At 37.1% G+C, this 23,659-nt stretch overlaps 4 long non-coding RNA genes across 7 annotated transcripts in view; 1 reads left to right on the top strand and 3 right to left on the bottom strand.

The window, feature by feature from the left end:
* LOC135295461 (uncharacterized) overlaps positions 1–23,659 on the bottom strand; it is a 131,854-nt gene that overhangs the window by 98,093 nt on the left and 10,102 nt on the right. The gene's annotated exons all lie outside the window — the stretch shown is intronic.
* Positions 1,275–8,047, bottom strand: LOC135295459 (uncharacterized). The gene is made up of 4 exons (XR_010357569.1): positions 7,310–8,047; positions 5,185–5,329; positions 3,024–3,147; positions 1,275–2,456 (listed from the first exon to the last, which is right to left on the bottom strand). It is a non-coding gene; the product is annotated as an uncharacterized LOC135295459 (long non-coding RNA).
* LOC135295458 (uncharacterized) lies at positions 8,536–11,424 on the bottom strand. 2 transcript variants are annotated; one of them, XR_010357566.1, is made up of 3 exons: positions 11,148–11,424; positions 9,915–10,024; positions 8,536–8,715 (listed from the first exon to the last, which is right to left on the bottom strand). It is a non-coding gene; the product is annotated as an uncharacterized LOC135295458 (long non-coding RNA). The 2 variants fall into 2 exon arrangements; XR_010357567.1 differs by having other exon boundaries at positions 9,988–10,024.
* LOC135295457 (uncharacterized) lies at positions 12,358–21,718 on the top strand. 3 transcript variants are annotated; one of them, XR_010357563.1, is made up of 4 exons: positions 12,358–12,528; positions 15,280–15,348; positions 17,926–18,001; positions 21,340–21,718. It is a non-coding gene; the product is annotated as an uncharacterized LOC135295457 (long non-coding RNA). The 3 variants fall into 3 exon arrangements; XR_010357565.1 differs by lacking the exon at positions 21,340–21,718 and adding an exon at positions 19,928–21,071; XR_010357564.1 differs by lacking the exon at positions 21,340–21,718 and adding an exon at positions 18,940–19,902.

Raw genomic sequence — 23,659 nt, 5'->3', positions numbered from 1 at the left:
AAAACAAAACCAAAAGAACTAAATAAAAACAAACACTCTTTCCCCATTACCTCCCTCCCAACAATTTATAGTTCCTTGGAAAAAAAAAAAAAACCTCTTAAGTTTTTGCTTAGTTTCCTTCAAATTCTGCATCAAGGTAATTACTTTTCCTTTGATAAAGATTAAAGCCAAGCTCTTAGAGACCATGCTGAGTGTACTGCCATATCTGCTCTAACTGCCCAAGAGATCTGTAGCTACATCAGTGAATTACCTGACTGCCTTTATTATCCAAATTTCTATCAAAACTTTCTCTACTGTCATTCCAAGCATTTATGCCATTTTTCTCAGCAGATTCTATTTCATTTCTCAGTAATGTTGCTATTCTTGCTCCTGTTTTTTCTTCTCTGTGCCTTATATCCTGACACTTTAAATCATCATGCTCTGTATTGATTCAGTAAAGTGCACTGTTCCACTCATTTAGTATTGTACATATAAGTGAAAATCAACAAAAGTGTTTATGGGAAGTGAGGAGGACTGACAAATATGTCATTCTCAATTCTCAAGTTTTATCCTGATTAATGGGTGAGTGCTCAACAATATGAATAACAATCGCTGGTTTCACAACTGTCTGTAGGTGATGGCTGAATAGGATTTTGGTGCCTGAGTCCCTGCTGAAACTTATGAAAATTAGAATAGCTGTCCCTAAATAGCTTGGTATTCTTGTCTGCTGTAATAACTACCAATAGGACAGATACAAGTTTCTCTATGATATTTAAATATGTGTGAACAAAACTCAGCATCTCATAAATTTGCAATGAGTTATGAAATGAGAAGGATTGTTAAGAACCTGTCCCTTCAAAATCCGGTGGTCACTTTGGTCTATAATAATAGAGTATAGAATTGTTGATTTTGATCCGTTTTTCTTCTTGTTTAAAACTCTCATGTAGACAGTGTCTTTCTAGAAAGATCTCTCATACTGACTGTATCATAGTGAAGAAGTCTCATCATCACAAGACCCCAGAATCTTGCAATCTACTGTACTTATGAGGAAATTAAGAGATTCAGTGGACAGAAGTATTACCATGATGTTGACATGAAAGAAAATGTTCTGTATGCATCGCATAAAAAAAAAGTAGGGGAAAAAATAATGGTGACAATCTGGTATTTACCCATTAAAAATGTCAATAGCAAGGAAAACACACATCTACATTCACTAGATTTTGATGGAAGTTTATCAACAAGTTCTATTAAGAATCTCAATGCATTAAAATGTTCTTAAAAGAAGAGAGTAAAACTTGCAACCAGATAGGTTTATTTTAAAAAAATGTAAAACCAGTATGTATGTTAAACAAGAGCAATGCTTTACTATGTTAAATAAAAAATGATTGTTTTCCAAAAAGGTTTGGTTTTCTCATCTAACTTCACATATCTTTTAATGTGTCAAATTAGTGTGCAAGGATTGCCATCCTCAATTTTTCACTGAGTATTGGTAACATACTGCCAGAATACTTCCTCAGAATAGGAAGTAATTGCAGTTTCAGGGGGTTTTAAAATTATTATTTTGAAGTATCTCTTATAGTTGCATTTGGTTTTGTTCACTATAGACATGTATATAATTTAATACATTGAACGTCTGAAACGTATTTGACCTGGGGGAGTAAAACAGCAACCATAAGATGCATGCTCCTGATGCAGCAATATAAATATATTACTGATTAAATGTAAACATTTATCTCCATAGTTACTGCTGCATGGCATCTTACTTTCCACAGCTATTTATAATTCTATACTAAAGGTCTCAGGAAAAAAATCACAACGTGGAAAAATGGTACCTTTTTCTGCTTTTTACATGAATATCACTATACCCTTTTCTGAGGCAAACATTTTCTCAGAAAAAAAAAAAAATTCTAATACAATTTCATCAACCAAAAAAAAGGTATTTTAGGTTGACTATTCAATTTTTTTTATGTTATGCACAGTCCTTAATACCTGTGAAAAGTGAGTTAAAAAGAGATGCAAAAGAACAATAGGGTGTCCATAGAGATGGTGAATGTCCCATTCCTGTAAACATTCAAGGCTAGGTTGCACAGGCTCTGAGCAATGCAATGTAGCTGAAGACATTGCAGCCATGTTCATTGCAGTGGGATTGGACCACGTGGCATTTAAAGGTCCCTTTCCACCCACACCATTCATTCTATGGTCCTATAAATATGCTACACCTAGACAGAGAAAATGTAAGCAGCTACAACTACTGCAAGGCATTAGGAGGCCCAAAGGATGATTTCCCTATGGTGTTCTGTTGCTGAAAACCTCATGTTTATGCAGTAAGAACAACTTCAACTTCAACAAAGATCCCAGTGGCTGTTTAGTTAGTAGATGAATCCTCTTTCAGCAGCAGCTTCCTGTTTGTGCCAGTGCTAGGGTTAAACTGTGGACTGAGCTTCTGTTTCCTCCCTCACGATCTACTGTTTCAACCTCTGTAGAAAATAAGGAAAACCTCAGTTGAACTGCTCGCTGCTTCCAGAAGCTTGCAACAATAGAGCATCTTTGTGCATTGGCTTCTTGCTGCCATAAAAGGGTGGCCCACTTTGTGTAAGTGGTCCTTGGTCTCATACTCTCTTCTGAAATATGATAGATACTTCCTTAGAAGAAAATATTTTATATTGCTCCAATAATTCTACAGTAGTCTCTAAAAGCTTAATTTCATTTTATTTAGTTCATTTTTGTTTGAGACTTGTGTCTGAAATATATAAGCTATACCAGCTTAATAAAATACATTCAGCAGCTGATCCTCCATTAATGAATGTTCACTCCTAACCCAGCCTACTGCAAGACAACATAATTTATTGTAAATTTCAAAGAAAAAATTTGCATGCAATCTGCATTATTTGGCAACCTTTCTAGGCCAGGAATAATTGGCTGGGAAGTACCTTACTCTGTTATGTCTCCTTTATTTCATCATGTGTGTCTAAGCCTTCTGGAAATGCCAAATACCCATTTAAAGTTCATGTTTGTGATCATGAAAAAAACTATCAAATACATACCAAATTTTCTAAGACGATGATGCCAGCAAAACATACAGTTAAATCTTCTGTATTTCTTTCTTTCTGTTCTTAATTCCACATTTCTCCACTTATTTCCTGGGACGATGCTGTTTTCTTCATTGACCTAAGAGTTATACGAGATTTGGAACGAAAAGAGTTAACTCATTTCCTTAAATATTCCCTTCTCTTTTTTTATCACCTCTCCTTACGGTCACTGGTCTTTATGTCAGCTCGTTTCTCTTATGCTATGCCTTTAATACACTTACCCTGCCACTTACATGACTGCTCATCTTCCTCTGTCACTTCTTCTAAGTCTAAAAACAGTCATGTGTGCCATCAGTGAAGCTCACATATTCATTTATCATTTGGAAGCAGGCTGTTTTTTTTTTTTCTAAAATCTGATCCCTTAGCACTACAGCCAACCAGTTCTTGCAGTAATCATTTCCCACATTCTCCCCTCTAAAGAGGATTAATCCTATCTTTAATACTTTTCCTTTCCTCTGATAAATTGTAGGGGAAAAGGCTGTTTGTGGTCAGCATTCCTCAGGCTGGCAACTCTGCAATCTGGTTCAATTTCTTTTTCCTTCTTTTAAATGCACAGGTGCTGTATTATGGTTAGGCTCTACAAGCAATCAATCCCTTTTCAGCCAAATTGGTAGGGTAAGATATTTTTTGTCAGGACTTTTAACTGGTACTGGAGAAGCACACATTTAGTTGCAGATTTTTCTAACTGACTGTGAGCAGCTCATCATTTCTCTGTACCTCAGTTCCAAGTCAATAAGATAGAAGAAAAATATTTTCTTCTTCTCATCTTTACTCAGAATGTTCATAGAAAAATCCCCAAGATTTAATAACTATTAGTTAGAACTAGAAAGCAAGTATTAAATATTAATTACAATTATCTGCTCATTTCTCAGGGAGAATAGCAGCTGTGGTCTTTTCTGCCTAGTTTTCTTGAAGCAATTTTAGAGTAATGAGTGGTATTTTTCCTTGGATTTTGACACAGAAGAATTATATGAAGATACTTCTTTCACAAAATAATCCTTACCCTTTTCCACAAAAAGATGAAAAAAGTTTAAATAACCTTTTAAATGAAATATTGCAATAGTCCAGCACTTTAAGGATGAAAGTGCAGTTTTCTAAAAGGTCAGTTCAGTGCCTGAAAATGTTTTCAGTTTAGACAACACATTATGAACTCTATAGTATCTAGTAGAAATTTTCAGCCCCACTAACAATAGGAAGTAAATTCCAGTCACTCACAGTAAGATGGCAATGTGGTGACATTTGATGCTTGAATATGTGTGCTTTGAGTTACTGCAAGAACTGGCCCGCTGAGGGGAGAGAACCTTTCCTTTCTCTAGCTAACTGCATGAATTTTAGATATAGGTGAAAAATAACACCAGAACATGTTATAAAATTATTTCAAGTCATCAGCCTGTGTTACAGTTTCCCCTCCCTCATTTAGCAAACATGAATTGAAATTTATCAAATTAATAAATCCCAATGAAACCAATAATCTCACATTTTCTGTACAATTTTATTTGACAGATCTTTTTATATTTTTCTTACAGTGAGCCACTACCATAATGTTTTATTTTCCAGATGTATGTCCTTGCTCTTTTAAAACTACAGCAGTTCCACTGCACAGTAAAGCTATAAATTTATAGAACATTCTTCTAAAGTGCCTGCTTGTTTCATAATTCCACTTCCATATCTTTAGTTGTTCTAAAATATATTGAACTGTCAGTGTGAGGGTCAGGAGATTAGAACACTTTGTAGCTTCTCTGCCAATGCCTTTGTTTAACTTGGAAAATAAGCTACACTACCAAGGGAGTGATGAAATAAAGGATACATCGAGTCACAAAGGCATAAAAATTTTAAACACTGTATACCTCAGACATTTTTTAAGACACAGAGAGCTATATCCACATATATTTACTTTGGGCACCCACCAGTAAAATGTCTTAATTAAAATTTGTAAAGAATACAAAACAGCACACAAAGGTTTTGCAATTAAAAAAGGATAAATAAAGTTACTCCTGGCTCTCAAAGTTACTGCCTCAAAGAATCACCCGCCTTTTGACCTTGATATATTATGCACATTTTCTGACCCTGGTTTACTGTAAGTTAGTTTAAATTTCATTGAATCATTTCCTTTTACCTGGAAATCAACAAATCTCATAGGGCTTTCTTGGAATTTTTTGAGTGCTTTCTGGTTTCTCATAATATTGAAGGCAAATATTGCAGGGTTTTTTATAATTTCCTAGCAAACAGACAGAATGAATATAAAATGTCTTGCAGAACTCCTAAAAGGACAAAAAAATCAGAGCATAATATTAATTAATATCTGTCTTCAGTTTATACTTAAAAATATGCTTATACTGACAGATAAAACTCACCCTTTCAAATTAGAACAATTTTATGAACATTGATAATAAATTGGAAAGCCATAGCAAGGTGTGAAGATGAATGGCTTTGTATTTGTGGGAGACCCAATACTAAAATATTTATTCTCAGAGACAGGGGCCATTTATGATGGACCTTTGTCAAGCCCAAGAGATGAAGGTGCTCTAAGAGGCAAGGAGAAAGGGAAATTGTAAACATTTTAGCTTATGCTCAAGTATATGTGACTTTGTGGTGACAATGCAAGACTTGCTATTTATGAAGTTTCACAAACCCTCTAAAATCCCTGAAACATTTTTTGTTTCAGTTTGTCTAAAAATTTTGAAGCTCACAGTCCAAGTACAACCAGAAAAATTACAATGCCACTCAGTTTAAACCTAAGGACTAGATCCAGGCAGGAAGAATAGTGAGTAAGTTTTCTCAAAGCCTAGAAAGTAGCAAAACTAAAAGTACCCCAAAGGAAGAGAAATTCTCACCCGGAGTTCATGTAGAGAGGGAAAAAAAAAAAAGAAAAAAAAAGAAAAAAAAAAAAAAAGAAACTTCTGATGCCTTAGCAGAAGAAAGGATCTAAAGCTGTTGCTCTTAACTTTTGACCTGTCACTACAGTCCTTAGAGACCTCTATCTTCTGGATGAAAGGGAAAGAGAAAGAAAAGATGGGTCTTAGTCTCACCTGGACAAATAAGACTACTACATTCTTCAATTCTGTGACCTTGGCTATGTGATTTTCCTTTTTGGGTAAAATAAGTGGCAGCAATATGTGCATATAAAGAAGATGTCAAAGTTTAGGCAATAGTGAAATAATTTGGGATTTTTTATATATTTAGTCTTCTAAATAATGCATATTTCTAGCTATACAGAACTTTTTAAAGCAGAATTATTCTCAAATCAAACTTATAAGGCCCAAGTCTTCAAACATCCCCTAAAACACTTCAGTTTGGATGTATAAATAGTCTTAGAAATCTGTGTCACTGAAAATTATTTCAGAGACTGCAGCTCAGCTTTCATTTGGGTATGTGTTTACATGAAATCTGGATTTTTCTTTTTAAGTAATTGTGTAGTCCAGGGAAAACATACTATTTATCTAAATATTTAATCTTACTTACATAATGTAGTGCGTTAATTCATTAATGTGAGCTTATTTTATTCTACTCAAAGTAAAGAGATGTTAAAGATACCTGGTTAGAATTTTGATTCTGTTATGGTTAGTTTACTTAAGTAGATTACAATCAGTTTCCATGTGCTTGTGCAGAAACTTGTGTCCTATATTACTCTGATTTCCTTAAATTAACATTTTTTCTTTGTCTGGAATTCAAATTTTTTCTTTCTTAATTAAAAAAAAAAAAAAATTTATTAATTTTCCATATATGAAGTTTATGTTTAATTCACTAAGCTATTGTGTCAAGTCATAACATATATTGGACTTTTAGGTACCAATAAGAGGCTTTCTATATCTCTCCAAGTAAGAAGGAAAACGGGGAAGAAGACATGTCTTGTTGCTTAATAATACCTCACCCTAGAACAAAATTCATTATGAGATTTATGCTTGAGATCTATTAGTTATACTGCTGATGCAAAGGCATGTCCCGCTCAAACTAGAATTATAATGTAAAAAAAAGTGGAAGATTTTGGTTTGGTCTCTTAAAATAATTGTCTTCAAAGGCTAAAACTTGTGATATGCATCAATTCCATCTGAGATGATGGTGACAGAATCACATAATGTTTAAGATTAGAAGGGAGGACTGCAGGTCAGTCTAGTCCTATCTTCCTGCTCAAGCACAGCTCCCTAAAGTACATCACTCAGGATTGTGCTTTGGATTTCTCCACAGAAGGAGATATTGCCAGAATCTCTGGGAAACCTGCACAAGTGCTCCATCATCCTTACAGGAAAGTTGTTTTTTTTTCATTTTGAGGTGGAAGTTCCTGGTCCTCTTCGTTCATGGGTGTACTGGTTTTGGCTGGGGTAGAGTTAATTCGTTGGGGTAGAGTTCGTTTGGCTGGGGTAGAGGGCTGAAAATGGATGCTTTTGTTATTGCTAAACAGGTCTTGCACAGAGCCAAGTCTTTTTGTCTCTTCATGCTGCCACACTGTCAAGGAGTGTATGTTGGGCGTGTATGGGAGGTTGCGAGAAGACACAGTTGGGACAGGTGACACAAACTGGCCAGACAGGTATTGCAGACCCTATGACCTCATGCTGAGTATATAAAATGGGGGGAGAAGGAGGAGTGGAAGGGGCATTTGGGGTGGTGGTGTTTGTTTTTCCAAGTTACCGTAACATGTGATGGGGCCCTGGTCTCCTTGGCGTGGCTGAAAACCTTCCTGCCCGCTCCTCATTTTGCTTTGCTTGTGTGTGCAACTTTTGGTTTCTGTATTAAATTATCTTTATCTTAACCCACGAGTTTTCTGGCTTTTATCCTTTCAGTGCTCTCTGATCCTGCTGGTGGTGAGTGAGTGAGTGAGTGGCTGTGTGGGGCTTGGTTGCTGACTGGGGTTAAACCACAGCATTGAACCCAAGAGAAAAATTTCTTATAAAGTTGAAATCTTAGATACAGAATCCCAGAATATGTTGAGCTGGAAGGGACCCACAAACATTGAGTCCAACTCCCAGCCCTGCACAGCACTATCTCCAAGAGTCACACCATGTGTCTGAGAGCATTGTCCAAACAATTCTTGAGCTCTGTCAGGCTGGTGCTGTGACCACTTCCCTGGAGAACTGTTCCAGTGTCCAACCACCCTCTGGGTGAAGAACCTTTTCCTGATACCCAACCTGAACCTCTTTGGACACAGCTTCAGGCCATTCCCTGGGGTGCTGTCACAGAGAAGAGATCAGTGCCTGCTCCTCCTCTTCCCCTCACAAGGGAGTTGGAGATTGCTGTGAGGTCTCCCTTCAGTCTCCTCCAGGCTGAGCAGACCAAGTGACCTCAACTGCTTTCATATGGCTTCCCCTCAAGGACCTTCACCATCATTATTGCTATGCTTTGGACACTGTCTAACAATTTAATGTCTTGTTTATATTGTGACACCCAAAATGTCCCCCACGACTGGAGGTCAGGTCGCCAGAGCTCAGAGCAGAGCAGGGCAATCCCTGCCTTTGCCTGGCTGGTGCCTGATGCTGTGCTTGATGTTCCCCAGGACAGGGTTGGCCCTCCTGGCTGCCAGGGCACTGCTGACTCATGTTCAACTTGCCATCGACTCCCAGGTCCCCTTCCATGGCACTGCTCTCTGGCTTCTCATTCCCCAGTCTGTACAAACATCCAGGGCTGCTCCATAATTACCTGCCGTTGAAGAAATCTGAAATCACATGTTCAATACAGTGTATGACTACAAATGAAATAATTTAAAATTTTAATATTCATTTTGAAGTTGCTTCAAAAAACATCAGATGGTGGATGAAATGAGTGAAATTTTGGTCTGAGCATGATTATGTCTGTACCACATCGGCACACTATAGTTGATAGCCAGTGGTTAGATGATCTAGCACATAATATAACTGCAAACAAACTGACTGCTGAGAATGGTGTTTGAGCTAACTTCCTGGCTGCACTTGGGCATTGTTTGAGATGGACTGAGCTCACAGAGGACAGAGCTGTGCTAAGGAAAAACAAAAAGCGCAACTGTAGTGCTAGTGCTTGGGTCCCTGTGCTGGCCTGGGTGATTTTACTGAAAACCAGCACAGTGTAAAAGTAATGAAAGTGTTCAGTGTAAGAAAAGGAAAATATAAAAGTTTTTGAAAGTCCAGCTAAACAACTTTGTGTTTAGCAATGCCTGTGCTAAACTGAACTCTTCAGCTGACCTTTACTTATATCTTGGAGGCTTTTTGCCTGTGTTTTAAACAAAGAGATAATTTATCCAGGAGGCAAGATGGCATTTCAGTTTCTTTAGAAAATAACAGATAACTGGAAAAGGGAGAAAACATCATCTGTTTTTGCTCTATTTTTTTTTTAAGCAGGATGTTTTAGAAACCTTATCTTAGTAAAACAAATAACTTTCTCCTTCAGCTGTGAACAATAGCAACAAAAGGCTTCTACCAAAGTCTTAAAATCTGCAGAATAAAAAACTCATTTATAGTCATAAGGAAAAAATAGTAAAGCTTTAGAAGATGAAATGACTGAAGCTCCAGCCCTTAGTGAATTATGACAAAAAGGGAATGCCCTAGTGTCCAGCTTTAATTGTTGTTCATTAGCCTGAAAATACCATATAAATGTGAAAGATCCAGTTACTGGATTAGCTATCCGTGTTTGATAAAAGATGCATCAATCATTACTAATTTCAAGTTGTTTCCGTAAGAAGTCTTAAAAGGGAAATGCAGCTCAGTTTTTGTGCTGTAGATGGCACCCAGTAAAGATTCTGCTGCTGTTGAGCTGGCTGCAGAACTGTCAGCCCTGCCTTTTGCTCCATCTTTCCAGAAGTCTGTTTGCTTTGTGACAGATAAGGATGGGGGTAATTGCTGTTAACAGGCAAAAAGGAAAGAGGGGACAAGTTTTGCTTACACTGTTTAATTCCTATTCCATCTTTTCTCCTTTGTTTTTAACTTCAATTTTTTTTTTTTTGGGCTGCCCTTACCAGTTTCCCATGCTCACTCTCCTCCAGTCTTGTTTACCTGCACAAAATGAATAGCAAGTTATGCCATAAGAAATGCTTCACTAGTTCCCTTGAAGGTCAAAAAGCTAGAGACAATGTTGTCACTGAGCTCTAGCACTAAAGAATATCTTAGCCATCAAGATAGAAGATATTCAGAAGCAGTCATTCCATCATTTGTCATATTGTATAGAATGCAAGGATGAGTGAAAATTTAAAGTAATTGCTATAAAATTAGGGTTTTTTTTCTCTTTGATTACAAATTCAGCTCCGACAAAATTTCCAGCTTAAGTTTCAAAGACTATTTTTATGGCTCCTCTAAAGGCAAGAAGTACTGAATATGTCTTGTGTCAGCTTATGCCATATAAGTATTCAGGAAGGACTATTCATGAAGTCCTTCTTTTGAACGTTGTAGAAACAAAACACCTTAGAAGGACAGCAGATTTAACTTGAGTCTGTGTTATGCTGGGTAAATTCCTAAACTGCTAGATAAAATCTCTTTCAAGATTTTAGAAACTTTTGTTCTCATCGGTTTTGTTTGGTTTGGGTGGGGTTTTTTTTTTTATTTTTTTTTTTTTTTAATTTTTTTTTTTTAATTTATTTGATGGACTTCTTGAGGCAATAATCAAATTCCACCTGTTTTTTCCCAGAAACTCTTCTGTGGATTCAAAATGAAATATCTGTCCTAGTAATGGGCACTATCAAAAGTCCTATTTGGCTTGAGCCACACCCTTTGGAGTGGCTTGAGTGGTCTTCATTGTGACACTGAGTTTTTACAACCAGCACAATCTGTAATAGATATCTACAATATTTTACATTTAAATGTATTTGACATGCAATTCTTTTTTTTGTTTGTTTGTTTGTGGTTTTCAGCAGGGTTCAAGGGAGTTTTCGTTTGACTGTTTTTGTTTTGGTGTTTTCTTGGCAGAAGAAACCTGCTTGGGTCAACTTACAACATTTGTCCTTAAATAACATTGATGTACAGAGAGATGTTCACATATGTAGCAGCATTATAAATGTTGTATCTTTCATTGGAACTCCATCAATCACTGACAAGTCTGATTTTAAAGGTACATGGTCTGGGGGAACATAACAGGGTTTTTTCATCCATTTTGACAGCTATGTAACAGACAGCAAGATGTTACCTTTCAAAATCTGATTCTCCTCTTATTTATGCCAATGTGGTTCTGGTTAACTCCACTTGCTTTTATGGAATTAAAAAAAATTGTGACATTATAAGGAATACTGAAGTTAAGATCACAGTGCATTTGACAATATTTGCTTCATAGTTGAAGGAAAAGAACAATTATATGCTAGAACTTCTTAATTTGCATTATTCAAATCATAAATTTTTTCAGCACTTAGGTTTAGCTTCACAATGGAAGAAGGAAGGAAGGAAGTGGCGGAAGGAAGTGGCGGAAGGAAGTGGCGGAAGGAAGTGGCGGAAGTGGCGGAAGTGGCGGAAGTGGCGGAAGTGGCGGAAGGAAGTGGCGGAAGGAAGTGGCGGAAGGAAGTGGCGGAAGGAAGTGGCGGAAGGAAGGAAGGAAGGAAGGAAGGAAGGAAGGAAGGAAGGAAGGAAGGAAGGAAGGAAGGAAGGAAGGAAGGAAGGAAGGAAGGAAGGAAGGAAGGAAGGAAGGAAGGAAGGAAGGAAGGAAGGAAGGAAGGAAGGAAGGAAGGAAGTGTCGGAAGGAAGTGTCGGAAGGAAGGAAGTGTCGAAGGAAGGAAGGAAGGAAGGAAGGAAGGAAGGAAGGAAGGAAGGAAGGAAGGAAGGAAGGAAGGAAGGAAGGAAGGAAGGAAGTGGCGGAAGGAAGGAAGTGGCGGAAGGAAGGAAGGAAGTGGCGGAAGGAAGGAAGGAAGTGGCGGAAGGAAGTGGCGGAAGGAAGTGGCGGAAGTGGCGGAAGTGGCGGAAGTGGCGGAAGGGAGGAAGGGAGGAAGGGAGGAAGGGAGGAAGGGAGGAAGGAAGGAAGGAAGTGGCGGAAGGAAGGAAGTGGCGGAAGGAAGGAAGTGGCGGAAGGAAGGAAGGAAGTGGCGGAAGGAAGGAAGGAAGTGGCGGAAGGAAGTGGCGGAAGGAAGTGGCGGAAGTGGCGGAAGTGGCGGAAGGGAGGAAGGGAGGAAGGGAGGAAGGGAGGAAGGGAGGAAGGGAGGAAGGGAGGAAGGAAGGAAGGAAGGAAGGAAGGAAGGAAGGAAGGAAGGAAGGAAGGAAGGAAGGAAGGAAGGAAGGAAGGAAGGAAGGAAGGAAGGAAGGAAGGAAGGAAGGAAGGAAGGAAGGAAGGAAGGAAGGAAGGAAGGAAGGAAGGAAGGAAGGAAGGAAGGAAGGAAGGAAGGAAGGAAGGAAGGAAGGAAGGAAGGAAGGAAGGAAGGAAGGAAGGAAGGAAGGAAGGAAGGAAGGAAGGAAGGAAGGAAGGAAGGAAGGAAGGAAGGAAGGAAGGAAGGAAGGAAGGAAGGAAGGAAAACCCTCCTAACGAGGAATAAAACCCATTTTAGTCTCATGCCCATTGGCGTTTAGAGCTCCACTGACTTTACCAGGTAATTCTGGCTTATACCAGAACAAAAAAAGGGCCAAATGGAATACACCTCTAACTGTAATTAATATTTGCACGTGTGTGTGCACATGTGCATGTAAGTATGATCATAGAATCTCCGGAGCACTTCTGTTCACTATTAACAGCAGTGTTGATATGTGCGCAGATATATATATTTCCAGAGTTTTTTAACATAATAATGAGACACTTGTGGTGTGATTCTTTATCTAGATGTAGAGTCACAAACATAATTTTGGAAAACCTCATAGTCATACATTTTCTTTTCCGGGCATTCCTTTCTTCTCTGTCCACATTTCCTTTGCCCTAGATACACAAAAAATGGTTCTCCAGTATTCTCTATGCAATATCACAGAAAAATCCCAAGGCTGTCTTGAAGTTCACTTGTTGAGGTTATGCAGGGCATGGACTGCCCTGACATCAACATGCTGAATTTTAGGTGCTGCTGGAATTAAATCTTTAAGGTTTAAAGTTTTCTCATGAAATTTCTCATCCATTAACATTCTTTCAATTTGTGTAAAACTCTAATTTTCTCTTTTTATTCCTGAAATAGGTTATTGATTATTTTACAGGAATTTTAACAGTTTTTAAAAATATTGCTCTGGTTATAAATTTGATGCAGTTTTTTACTGTTGAAAATTTCCCATTGTCTGATTCACACCATTGGGTGTCAGTGTGATTCACAAATACAATTCTTTTAAATTTTAAATAAATATGGCTACCTGTTTAAATTTAGACTTGCTGACCAAACAAATTTGAAACTTCCTCTATCCTGTGAGAATGCTGACTTCACCCAGAACTGACAGTACTCAGGCCTTCTGAAATTATCACTAATTTCTTTTGGAACCTAAATAGGGAGGTGAGTGTTGGAGGGTAGCCCTTAAACTAAATGGCTGCTGCTCTGAAGCCAGGCTACCTCTAACTTTGTTGTTTTACCAGTAGCCTTGTGCCCCTCTCACTACACCAAGAGCACAAAACAAAACAAAACAAAACAAAACAAAAAAAAAAACAAACAAACAAAAAAAAAAAAAAAAAACAAAAAAAAAAAAAAAACAAAAAAAAAACCACCAAACTTTATAGGCAAGGGATTTTGTGTTCATATGCAAGTGCATTGCTGAAAACTGGGACAAGAGCATCTAGCAGTTTTGAGGATGCTGTAAATCAGGACACTCAGAAGATCCTGGAGAATAATTCAACTCACTCTTAGCTTAGGTAGACTTTTAAAGGCTGGACCTTTGATTTGCTCTCCAGGCTTCATTGGTTGTATTGATTAAATCTCTGTTAAGTAAATAGGAAATGTATATATTTTTCTTTCTTTTAGACACCTACATTCAGGGAAATTAAATCTGAATCTAAATTCCATTCCACCAAACTATTCTTACTAAGCTTATATCAATATAAGTATTGAATATTATCATAAGGAAACCTGCTGCTAAATCACTACAACAATCAGCACTGGCTTGGCTTTTATAATATGAAGACACAAATGGCTTCTATCCCTGCGTGAGCCTCAAAACACATGAGCAAGCAAGGAGAAGTTGGCTAACTTGTCCTTAGCTGCCTTATTGTTTGTTTTTTTTTCAGAAGGCACTCAAAGCAGACACAAGGGGATGGACTTCAAAAAGTTGGTTTGTTTTGAAATAAACTTCAAACTTCAGACACACCATAGCTCCAGATGTATGATTCCCATGCATGCTGATTGGTAAAGTGAAGGCAAAAACATGTTTTAAAGAACTTTTTTTACTTAGTACAAAAGGACACCTGTGCCCTCCTATCTCCTAAAAATATCCACCTTTTAACTCCCTTTCTGCTCATCTTCACTTCCACGTTGAAATGTGCCATTGCTCTGTTTTTCCACGTGTTTATCCTGACCACCATCCCTCTCTGCATGGGAGCAAAGAACAGAAGCTCAGAAATCTCTGGAGTAGCAGAGCTGCCAGAGGAACTAAAAGCAGATTTTAAAGACCGGCTTGCCTGGGGAGTCTATATGTCACATAAGACTTCCAGCAGGTCTGCTGAAATGCACCTTTGTGGGAGGAGAGGAGCTGCTTGGGGAGCAATCAGGATCCCAGTGAAAGCTCTTTCTGTTCAGACCAGCTGCTTGGTTAGTCCTCAGAAGACACTGATGGGATTGTTTCGAGTTTCATGCACATTTGCCTAAGGCATTGGATGGGCACTTCTTTAAACAGAAAAAATAATAACAAAATCACAAATGATTAAGAAACAAATAAAATGGTGATTTTTTTTTTTTTTGTGGGACCTCATCCCACCTGCACTTGGACATGCAGATGTATTTTTTAGTTCACCAGCAGCTGTCCTGGCAAGGCAAGTCATCAAAACCCTGTAAAGGTAGATGATAGAAATAGAATACACAAAGTTCCTTCCCATTGTGGGCTGGAAATGCCAGTAGCTCCCACATGAAGCATTTTTACAGTTCAGGCCTGGGACAGCCATTTTGATTAACTCTCTGTTGTTCTTTTAAAAAGTTCCAGAGCAAGTCAATTTTGTGTTTCTAGAGATTGGTTTCTCAGTACAGAAAAGTGAGAAACAACCTTCCTTCTTTCTTTCATTTTTTTCTGTTATTCTGGTTTTGGATTTTTTGTTTGTTTTGGGGTTTTTGTCTGTTGGGTAGTTTTTTGGTTGGTTGGTTGGTTGGTTGGTTGGTTGGTTGGTTGGTTGGTTGGTTTGAGGTGGGGTGGGTTGGTTTGGTTTTGATTTTGCTTTTTTCATTTTTTAGTTGCAGCATCTCCAGGCAGGAAGTGTAACAAACACTGGACTTTAATTTTGACAAATTCTGCAAATTATGGTAAAAGAGATAATTTTTGTTGTTATTGTTAGGAAAAGGGAAAGGACAATTTTTTTTATATTAAATTTAATTTCAAGAACTGATTTATCTAACTGGATTTTTTTTGTGTTTATGTCAGAGGATAAATCATTTAAATGAAAGCATTTGTATTTTATTTCAAGTTTCAGTATTCAACTTCTGTAGCTGACATTTGGAGAAATCTGTGTCTTTATTCCCCCATTTTTTACCTGAAGCTTATCAATAAAAAGCTTCTTTATTAAAAAAAAAAAAAAAAAACAAAAAAACCAGCCCACTAACCAAACATCCAAAACCCCACAAGAAAAGACCTTTCAATAAACACCAGCAAACTAGCATGTGGTTTTGACAGCACTTGTCATAAGAAGCTCTATGGGAATGTAGTCTCTGATTCACTAGATGCTTCTATGTGTCTTTGAAATGGGGTGGTGGGATGGGAAATTCTCTGCAGCTAGTCTGTCCCTTTGATAAAACTGCTGATCTGTGTCATCTTTGCTAAAAGCTTATTGCCATTTCTAGTGCTGCATGTCTTACTCCAGAGAAAGAATCCGCTGTGAACTCCACTGCAACATGCCTGCCGTGTGACTGCAGCTATCTATGATCATAGTATTTGCTTTTGTCCAACTTCAACTTTGCCTGCTTAAGGCAATTTTACAAAAGAAGAAGATCATAAACACTGTCTGGGATCTCTTTTTTTGTTTGTTTGTTTGTGGGTTTTTTAGGTTTGTTTTTCTTCTTCTTTGGGGGGAGGGGGTTGTTTTTTGCTTCCTTTCTTTCTCTTTCTTATTTTCTGCCCTGTGATATGAAAAAAAAAAAAATAATTCTTCTTTTGGTATGATGTATCTACAGCATGTTCCTAAAGACGATACAGAAAACAAAAGGAAGCCAGAATCCCCTTTGAGACATGACTGATTTTTATACCATTCCTGGAATTCAAATCAATTATTAGGCCAGTATATCAAATCAGCTCTAAATGGTTTTGTGATAATTCATATTTGCAGAGCAGTTATGGTCCTATCAGTAAATCTGGACTTTCCTCCTACTGAGTTTGCTTTTGGCTCAGCAAGACAGATGTGCATTTGTTTTGCAGAGAAGCATAGCTTCTGGCTCTAACAAGCAAATCAAACATTTTCTGTTCCTCTGGACTTGTTTTGGTGTTTGTTTTGAAACAATCAAGAACTTAAGTACAAAAAGGTGTTGTTGCTGGAGGATGTTGTTTCTCCTTCTTTCCTGCCCATGCCAAATACACCCCTTGTGGTAATAATCAAGGGAAACAAGACCAAAGAGAATAAGGAAAAGAAAATTAAGGGGATCATAAAACTAGACAATTCTATGATTACAGATACTCTTCAAGAGTCACTCACAGCTCAGATCATTAGCACAAAGAAGAAAGGAAGGTAAAAAGTTGTTCATTTTTTTTTAAATTGGAATGGGGAAAGCTGATCTGTTAATCTCCCAGTACACTGGAATTTCCCCTGACTTCAAAAAAACATGCTCCTATGATGAATTGATAGAAACAGAAAAAAGAATTAAAGACAAAATTCTATGAAACCACATCAGGGATTTACAGCTGGAGTAAGCACTAGTTGCTGTTAACTGGGGAAAAACAGCCATTCAGCTGGTGACAGATGGTTTGTGGAAACAATTTGGTATTTAAGGAAGAGAGCTCCTCAGGCTCTAGTGAAAGCAGATACTTAGTCATTGTTGGAGGGAAGAGGTGCCAATAAGCACAAAGAGTGACTCAGGTCAGTTAGACTTTGGTGGTTAACTGTATATTCATTTTGACAGTTTTCTCTCATGAACAACAACAAATCACATAGGCAGAGCTCAAGATGCCAGCAATACCACAGGAAGGTGAAACAACTTAGTGAGTCACAGATTTACTGGGATGGCTAATGCATCTGAGATTTGCTGCTCCTTGGCCTTTTTAGCTCTGAATCATGGCCTATGTGTGATGCAGGCCACATGAAATGGTGACAGCCATCAGACTGAGCAGCTGCTAGTCCAGTTCAGACTGTGGATGCATTTGGAGGAGACAGTAATATGAAAAATAAAAACCAGTGTAGTCAACATATTTAAAATAAACACTGGCCTAAATATTCTTGGAGTGTAAATATTCTTGGAGCAGCATCAAGCCTGATTGGAAGATGTGTAACACAAGGGTCAGTTAGAGAAAAATAATCCTCTACAGATTATGCTGAGCAACCTGAGTTATAATTCATTATATTTACAGTGAAATACCTACAACAGAATAGAAAACCATCTTTTTTAAGGAAGATTTTAATAAGAGATAGCACTATTTGAGTGGTTACCATATCTGCCATATCTATATTATAGCAATGCAATATTAAGTTCAGCCATAGTAAAGTACAATAAACATATGTTTCCCATTCTTGTCATATCTAAGTTCTTTGAAAAATATCTTGTGTTAATTTTTCCATTGCTTGGAATTAAGGCATGGACCTTTTTTGGAATAACAGTGGCTAAAGTCTTAAACTTTGTTATCTTTTGCTTATTGTTGTCTCCTTATTGTAAAGCTGCATAAAATGTGCATTTCCTCAGGTTTACACACCACTCCACGGAGCCAGTGCAATTCAGAGACTGCAGCATATCCTAACTGCTTCTTCATTTTGCAGAGGTGAGACAAAACATGCTGTGGAGGTTGAAATGCCACAACCTTCTTATTGCATTTATTCATCTGGAAATTTAACTGAACTAAATAACTAGGATGCAACCACACAGGGCCTTAACATTTAACACTGAATACATTGAACCGAGTCCACACCAGCTGGCAACCAGCAAAGAGAGCAAAACAGCAGCTAAGCAGAAATCAAAATTATTCCCATATAATTATGAAAAATCAGGAAGTCTGTATTTTTCAAACTGGATGGACAAATTTTCCTTATATGTGATAATCCTATACATTGTTTTACCTACCATTCTGCTGTTGAGTTGGGTACCTTAGATTACACACCTGAAGTGCATACTAAAAGGAGTTTCATTAAAATAAATGAGCCTATTCATTTTCAGAGAGGTTTGAAAGAGAAAGGCTTAAACACTCACAGCAGGTGGCACTACCTATTTCATTTAAATATATTGCCAGGGAAAATAAGAATCTAATGTCAGGAATGGGTTATTAGGAATATTATATCTAGTATCAACTTTGGACCTTAAAGGAACCAGAAAGACCCCAGTATCTACATTTCATTTACATTCAGACCTGACTGGTAACCTATTCCCTTTGTTCCGTGTCATCCTTCCATATGTCCTGCCCCTGATGTCAAAAAGCTTTTCTAGGGTAAATGTCAGAGGAAAAAGAGAGATATTTTTTTTTTAACCTAGAGAGTTTTATTACCTACTTCTCTCTAAATCTGAAATGTCAGCTGTTTTGCTTTCTAGTGAAAATGGGGAAAAAAAAAATCCATGTGCCAATTAAACACATATCACAAAGAATCATGGGGTTAAAAATGCGCTATAAAGGGCTGGGATCTATTTGTTTATAGGAGCATTCATAGATGTATTTTGCCCTCACAGAGGAAGCACACTAACGTCTGAGAATTGGTTTTATGTTTGAAGGTTCCTTGAATGGAATACAGACAGAACGCACTGTTATCCTGTAGCCCCATAGCAGAGCACTACCTCTGTAAAGAATAGACCATAAGATTTGCAGTGAGATTGCAAAAACCTCAGGCCTGAGGCTCATCAGGTCTGCTTTGCCTGAAGTGGTCTTGATCCTCCTGCAACATTTGTTCCCTCAGTTTAGATGTAACATATTCTAATGCAACATTATAGAGTAGAAAAATGCAGGCCTGGTACTACAGCAGAGCCCCTGAAATGTGGGAATGCAGAATGCAGAGTAGAGGACCACAGGAGTGGAGGGATAAAGCATTGAGTGCAGGCTGGCACTGGAGATCCCCACCGAATAAACAATTCAATCAGGCAGTTACAGAAAGGCAGACAAGAAGCCATCTAAAACTGAGTTTAGAGGTAGCAAAGATAGCAAATACAACTGTGGAGAAATAAAGGAAGAGGAAAGATGTTAAAGGATATTCCCAAACACAGAAAAATTACCCCAAGTGGATCCTAGAATGTGGAGAAAGACACAATCAGCATGAAGATCACATTTCTTTTGGAAAAGGAGTCCAGCTAGCAATAATTCAGTGGCCATAACGCCATCAGCTTTAGGATTTCCAAGAGCAAGGGGAAAGTGACAGCACCACCAGGAAAAGGACTAGAAAATAGGAAGTGCACTAATAGAAATTTCAACTATATTTCTATTATTTCCTTTTCCATAGAAATTAGATCCTGATTAATAATGATTTTGTTATTAAAATTTCAGTTACTTTAACAAGAAATTATTGTCTTTATATGTGCCTGTTTGCTCACAATAAGGTTTTGTAGATGTAGATGCTTTTACGTTTTCATCAAGAGCATGCAAAAGTGGCCATGCATAAATTTTGTATTTACAAAGAATATCTTTCAATGTCCTCCCTGTGGAGAGAAAAAATCAGCCATTTTCCAAAAAGATAGTGCAGCTAAAGCAACAATAGTGCTCTCTTTCCAGTGTGATTCAATTCCAGTTGACAAGGATCATCACAAAAGTGAGAGGTTATTTCAGTTTCCACAACCCATTCATCACTTGGCCTGCCAGCATCAAAGCCAAGAAGTGTGCCAATTATTGTGATATACTTCTATTAATTTCAGGATTTACTGCAAAAATTGCTGGTCTGGATACTCTGGAAGTACTGGGACTTGAGCATGTAATAAAACTGAGCATTGAATTAAACTAAATGGATCTTAATGATGCATATGAAAAAGTGCATAACTTTGGATATAAACATCTGGCTGATGACCGGTGAGGGATTGGCCAGTGTTCATTTGTAACACTGCTCACTATCAGATAAGATCCAAACAACCCATTTCATCATGAACCAGTGCCACTGACAGACATTCTTCTGCAGTTCTGTTCAGAGCAGTTTGTCCTGGATGCAATTTGAACTCTGCAGCCAGCATCACTATGGCACTGTTGGTGACCTCAATGGATAATGTGGTGTTATCCTCAAATTGCTATTCAGGCAAAAACTTTCACATTGTTTACCCATTACTTCTCGGAGGGAATCTTAAATAATCTTTTCATTTGATGCAGTTTTCCTAATTTCATTTCAAATCATATAACAGGTTTTTGCTTGGAGGAGATGATTTCCATAATTTTAGCTAGAAGTTAAAATATGCGTGGAACAAGGACAGAAACTAATCCTCAAAAATACCTATTGAGCTTTTAGCCCACGATATTTTTTAAATCACAGTTGCTCATATTTCATGGGGTTTTTTCTTCTTTTCTTTTTTCTTATTTTCTTCATTTGTAAAATTAATTTGGTCTCATGTCATAAGCCCATTTTGATGCTACCTTTAGTTATTCTCAAATTATTTTTTCCATGTGAAATAGCTTATTCCCACTGAAGACATTTACAGTCCCACTGTTTTTAATGTAAGCAGGTTTTGACCCATTGAATACAAAAGGCTTTAAACAGTCCATTTTAAAAGACATTTTTTTCTTTTGCTATGAACCCCTGAGGTACTATGCCAAGGTTAGGAAGCTGTGCGTAGTTATTTTTGTGCTTTATAAAATCTTTAATATTTTCAGTGCATAAATCATTTTTAGCTTTACCTAATTTTGGAGCATAAAGGGCACGTCAAACTTTACTAAACTGAAGCCCCAGGAAACAGTCTATAACAATGATGGATTTTTATAATGATATAACCCTTAATGAATTATTGTAGTTCCTTAACAAGGTTTTAATAAGAAATTTCTTTTGCCAGCATGGTTATTAGTGATCTCATTTGAATAGCCCTGGGCCTGTCTGCCATAGAATTGTACAACATAATTTTTTTTCTGTGTCAATCATACAACACTGCAAATCTCCAAGCCTGAATAAAAGAATTTACTTTTCCTTTCTTTGATTTTTTTTTCTACAGTAAAGGTCAGGGGTTTTGAAAACCTTGAAATGAAGATGTGTTGACTGCAATACAACTGTTACTCGTGTTTAATGGCAGAATACTCACTGCTACTCAGACATTTTCCTTGTATGCTACAAGGTCTAGGAGAAATTGCAGTACAAGATCTTTTGAAACAGAGTGGGTGCTTCTCTGTGTCCTTATTTGCATTTTTATGGATAACTTGTGTTCTTTTCTTCTTCTTTAAGGTATTTCTATGTGTCTGATTGGTATTTTGAATACCTTGATAAAAGTTAGTCTTTTTAATTGTAATGATGATACTTGTATAATATGTGTGTGTACACATAATTATTTACTTGAGACAATATAGCTAAATTTTTAAACCTGAGATTTCAAATACTAAAAGAACATTAAACCTGCAAAGCTGAGCAATGAAATGTCAAGAAATGTCTGTCCTATCTTTGTTCAGTCCTTTCGTGTATATGTTATGCTACAGTTATTAATTACTTGTTTAATTATTCAAGAGACACTAAACTAAAGCTGACTGCAAAGAGTTTCAGAAAAAACTTATGAGACTCACTGACTGTGTGATATAATGTAGTATGGAATTTCATGTCAACAAGTATAAAGCAATCAGCATGGTTAAAACAGCAGTAAATGCTCAAACACTGTGATGGACTCTAAATTCATTACACCAGTCCAAGAATAGGATTTTGTAGTCATTGGATATTTCTCACAAAACATCAGATCAATACCCTGCAGTGGTGCAAAGGCAAGCAGAATGTTAGCAATTATTAAGGAGGGATTTTAGAAGAAAATATGAAATACTATGTAACCATAGAGATCCATAGAAATTCACTTTATGATGGTACTTGCATCTGGAATACAATATAAACTTCTAATCCCTCATTTCTAACGGATATATGAGAACTATGAAAGGTACAGAGAAGGCTGACAACAATGATCAGAGGTACATAATAGCTTATGTCCAATGACAATTTAAATACACTCAGGCTTGGAGGGAGAATAAAAGAAAAAAAAGAAGGAAGGAAAATAAAATAAAAGAATAACTGAGGAAGACCACAATAAAAATATATAAAGGCAAGAACATCATGGAAAGGGGGAATATATCCCATGCCAGCAATCAAAATTACATGCAGATGATTAAATTATTAGGTGATAAGTCTACAAGTGACAGAAAAGAAAATTCACAGGTCACATAATTTCATTGTGGAACTGATTGCCACAAAATATTGTGGAGGCCACGTGCATAAATGGCTTTTAAAAAGTGATTATACAAATTAATGAAAGAAAAGCGTCAAGAGATATTAAACATGATGAAGTGATTCTCTAACTCAGGAAATCTTTAAGGGATATATTGCCAGAAGCTGAAAAAACATAACAAAGAGAGAGTTTATTCCACTTTAGCACCATGGATTTCTATTTTGTCTTGCTTTTAGTTGCTTCTGTTTAAATTATTTTCTTTAGCATCCCTTACTGACTACTTCAGAAAGAGGAGGCTGGGTTAGATAGACATTGGTCTTAAACATTAGAGACATTTTTATCTTTTCATATTCTCTTAACAGATTAAAATCTTCAGAGAAAGTCTTATAATTGCCTTTGTGTCTTGAAAGTGTAATCAGGAAGTAATGCCAGGCAGTGTTGACACAAAGAACAAAAATATGTTTGCACAATGTATTCTAGAGTGTATCTAGTTAAAGTCTGAAAAGGCATATTCTGATCATATGAGAGGGCTATGTTTTATTTTTCAAAATTATGTGACCTAACCAAATTTGAGAGGATTTTGATTAAATGGCAAAAGGAAAATCAATAGCAATTTCTAACCTATATTATAAGTACTGGCCCTAACCTTCAGCTGAGTCTAAGCTTATCTTTCATTCACATTTTCTATGGTGAAGCCTGAATATGAGAGTAGGCTTATGTGCTTCAGGCTGAGCCAAAAGGATAACTCCCAAGACAGGATTTTGGACATATTGTTATAAAGACATGTTCGCTTTCTTACATGAAGCAGGATCTTGAACACAAACATAACATTTTTTTGGTTTGTTTTACAAATATTAGATTTTACTGGGTTAGGCATCCCTTGTGATCCAGACTATTTTTTTAGTATTTATTTAGTATTTATCATCCACGAAGAAGATTGATTAAAAACTTGCAATGTTGTTTTTCTTCTTATGTTCTGTTGTGTTGAAATGTGGGGCTGCTGCTGGTGCAGCCATATTGTGTAACCACAATTTGTACTTTTGGGCAAAAAGCCTCTCAGTGATAACATACACTTTTCACGGCATGTGTTGCACAGATAAACTCACCAGAGATGTAG

This window comes from Passer domesticus, chromosome 2 (assembly GCF_036417665.1).
Source record: "Passer domesticus isolate bPasDom1 chromosome 2, bPasDom1.hap1, whole genome shotgun sequence".
Lineage (NCBI taxonomy): Eukaryota > Metazoa > Chordata > Aves > Passeriformes > Passeridae > Passer > Passer domesticus.
This window is presented reverse-complemented; position numbering and strand designations above follow the sequence as displayed.